Below are 3,552 nucleotides of genomic sequence, written 5' to 3' on the forward strand. Positions count from 1 at the left end.
ATATATTATATATAAAATACGCCTGCGCAAGAAAAAGCTTAAGTAGCCTAAAATTAGATACTGCTCTGTCCCGACCTGTTTACGCAGTTAAATCTAATAGAAACTAACCGAATAATTTAGGAGATTATTAAGGATAAATACCTAAATAATAAGTTTATCTAGGAAGTTCTAGAAATGTTATACTCTAGAGTATACTGCTTTAAGAAAATTACTCTAAGTAAATGCGAAGAGTAAAATAGTAAGCTCTACTTCCGCAACTAAATAGCAATTCCTAATAATAATAAACTAAAAATTAAACTACTTTATCACATGCATAATTCCCCTATTAGCGGCCACCCTAGATATAGAAAGACTCTAGAAATCCTCTAAAAAGAATACTACTAGCTGTATATATTTAAAATAATCTGCTAATTTATAGTATACTATTACACCTATTACTATATAAAGGCTTTAAGAAAGAAGTATAATAGCTTCCTAAAACCCCTGCCCGTTCTGCAGCGTTGCTAGCAAGATATTTCTATTAACTTTATTATTAAACTACCTAAATCCGAAGGCTGCACTAATATTATAGTTATAGTAAACTGCCTAAGTAAGTACTAATATATAATTCCCTGTAGAATAATTACGGCTAAGGCTACAGCCAACCTATTCTACTAATATATTTAGGTATATTACAGATTGCCTAATATATGCGTATCCGATTAAGGATTATAGTTTATCTCCGTGTTTTAGGATAAACTCTATAAGCAACTATATATTAAAGCCTAATTATTATTAGCCTTCTACCCGGAAACTAATAGCTAAATAGAGAAGGCTAATTTAATACTAGAATAAGTCCTCTGCGCCTATATAAACTATAAGCAAAATAACTAGGTTACCTAGCTACCATCCGCTTAGTTTAAGGTAAATAATATCTAATCTAAATTAATAACAGTAACACTGTTTATTGCTATCTTAGGATAACACCTAAGAATAGGCTTTAAACCGCTATTAGGAACTCCGCGCCCTGCCTATTAAGCACTGCAAGCACTTAAGGCTAATTAGATAGTTAATAAGATATTAGATATTAAGCAGTTTATCCGCGAAGAGATAACTTAGGCCTAAGTAATATAAAAAGAATACGCCAACCGAAAATATATAGGCGCACCGGCCTATAAAGTAGGTAATAAAGTCTAGTTAGATACACGGAATATCTGTACAAATTAACCTGCTAAGAAGCTTAATTAGAAGAACCTAGGAAAGTTCCCGATTATACAGATTATCTCTCCGTACGCCTATTAACTAGGCCTACCTAAATCTATAAAAATATATCCTGTCTTCTATATCTTATTACTCCGTCCTGCCGCTCCGCAAGCTAACTACCTGCCTGGCTAGGAGTCGCCCCTACCTAAACCTATTTAAGTTAAAGAAGAGACTAAATAGTATATCGACCGTATTAAAGGCATGCGCCTAAACCGGCGCTAAAAGTAATATAAGTACTTAGTCCAATAGACTGGATATAACAACCTGTCCTGGCAACCCGTTAATAACCTAAAGGACACTACTACTGCGGCTGATTATTATTGCTGCCACCCTGAAGCTTACAATCCTGCGTCCGATAAGCCCCGTCCTGCTGGACCCTAAAACCTTAATCAAGATTTAATTCACAGCCCTACTCCCGATAAATAGCTGTATATATTATAAACAGCGCCTCCTACTCGCCAAGAGACTTAGGTTTAGGAGGGGGGTACTGTCACGGTATCGACCGCGACACCCTACCTACCGAAATTCTGCCGCAGATTGCTACAACTCCAGCAATCTGCACCGGCCTACTACCGTTGGCCGGCCTCCTGCCCTGCCTACCCTGCTCCGCTCCCGTCTCGCTTCCGCTTCCTATCCTGTCCCGCTCCAGCCACCTACCGGCTGCCCCCTTTTCCTATCACCTGATCTGGTAAGGACCTCGCGTACACGCGTGCCACGCGCCGAAACGGCATAGAGGCCGTACGCCACGCGCTCGGCCACGCCCTTATATCCGGTGGCCCGTCTCCCGTCTTCCTGTTCCTTACACAACGTCTTGATTCTCCACGTAGCATTGTACATAGCACCTAATTAACGCTCCTCTTTAAGCCCTCGACCTCTCGCGTGTAGCGCTATCGTGATAAGATTGCTCTAAAAATAAAGTACCTATAGTTTTACTTACTATAGAGGGCGGCTAGCAATATAGGAACAGATGTTATTTATTTTCCCTATAGTATACTTAAAATAGCTATATTCTTAGTTATATAATACTAGATCGAGAGTTCGGGCTTTCTAGGAATAGTATATAAAATGCCGAATATAAAAGGCTATATCGCGACCCTAGATATAAATAAGAAATAACCGAAATAAATTAACGCGACCGAGCTGTATAGGTGCTAGTATAAGTCCGAGCTAAAAATATAAGCTATAAAGTTCTTATTAACTATTAGTATATATTCCTGCCTACTTAAATTTAGGAGCTAGGTGCCTATAAAGCTTTCTTTTAGTAGCTAGTCTATACCGCTTAATAAAATACTGTAATATATTTAGGGCCTTAAAAAAGCTTAAAGGCTAGGGGATATTATATAAATAGTTTCTATTCTATACTATACTATACTACTAGAATATATAAGTATAATAGTACTAAGCACGTAGTATAGTTATTATAAAGCCTAAAAAAAAATAGTAGAAGCAAGGTTATAGAGCCGTGCTAAACTACTATAATAAATAAAGGAAAGCGGGTGGTTTAATAAGGCTATTAGAGGCCGATAAAGAAAAAGCTATAGGGCTATCTAAAGGTTAAGGGAAGGGTAAGTAGCTAATAAGCTAGGTTAGAGGCTAAAAAGGTAACTAAACTAGCAGGTGCTGCCTATAAAAAGGGAGGACGCTATAGGGCTTATAAAGAAAACGCAGGCGGAGGATACTAGTATATTTAAGGCTAATAGAAGCTATTAATAGGAATAAGTAGTTAACTAAAGTTAGATCTATAAAAGCTTATTAGTATATAACTACTATAACAGATAATAACTTAGTCTAATAGAACCTTAGTACTATAATAAGGTCTTAATAAAGGCAGTAATAATATAGAAGGCAGCTAAAGTAGTCTAAATGCTATTTTTTAAGTAGTATAGTTATATAGTAGTAGGCCCTTAGATAGATAATTAGTAAGTAAGCTTAGCGGTCTATAGTTATATAAAATGCGGGGTTAGTAGAACTACCTAGACACCTAGGCCGATAAAGTAAAATTTATTTAGGACGAGCTTAATTACCACCCCCCTATTCTCTCCGCATCACCCCCCTTTTCTCTTCCTGCCACCCCCCCTACATCTAGCCTAGCGCCGGCCCGTATTAATATTGTTCCACCAATCATATTCACTCGCTTATTAGATACGTAAAACGGCAAGGCTATACAAATCGGAAAGGATGTATACACGAATCGCATAGGATGTATATATATACAACAACAACAGTCTATTCACTCCATCTACTCTAGCTAGTCTAGAAGCGGAAAGCGCCTAGATGGCCGTCTCTTAATTGCTGATTGAAAGGAACGCC

The sequence above is a fragment of the Mytilinidion resinicola genome (genome assembly GCF_010093595.1).
Source record: "Mytilinidion resinicola strain CBS 304.34 unplaced genomic scaffold BDZ99scaffold_16, whole genome shotgun sequence".
NCBI classification, from domain to species: Eukaryota; Fungi; Ascomycota; class Dothideomycetes; order Mytilinidiales; family Mytilinidiaceae; genus Mytilinidion; species Mytilinidion resinicola.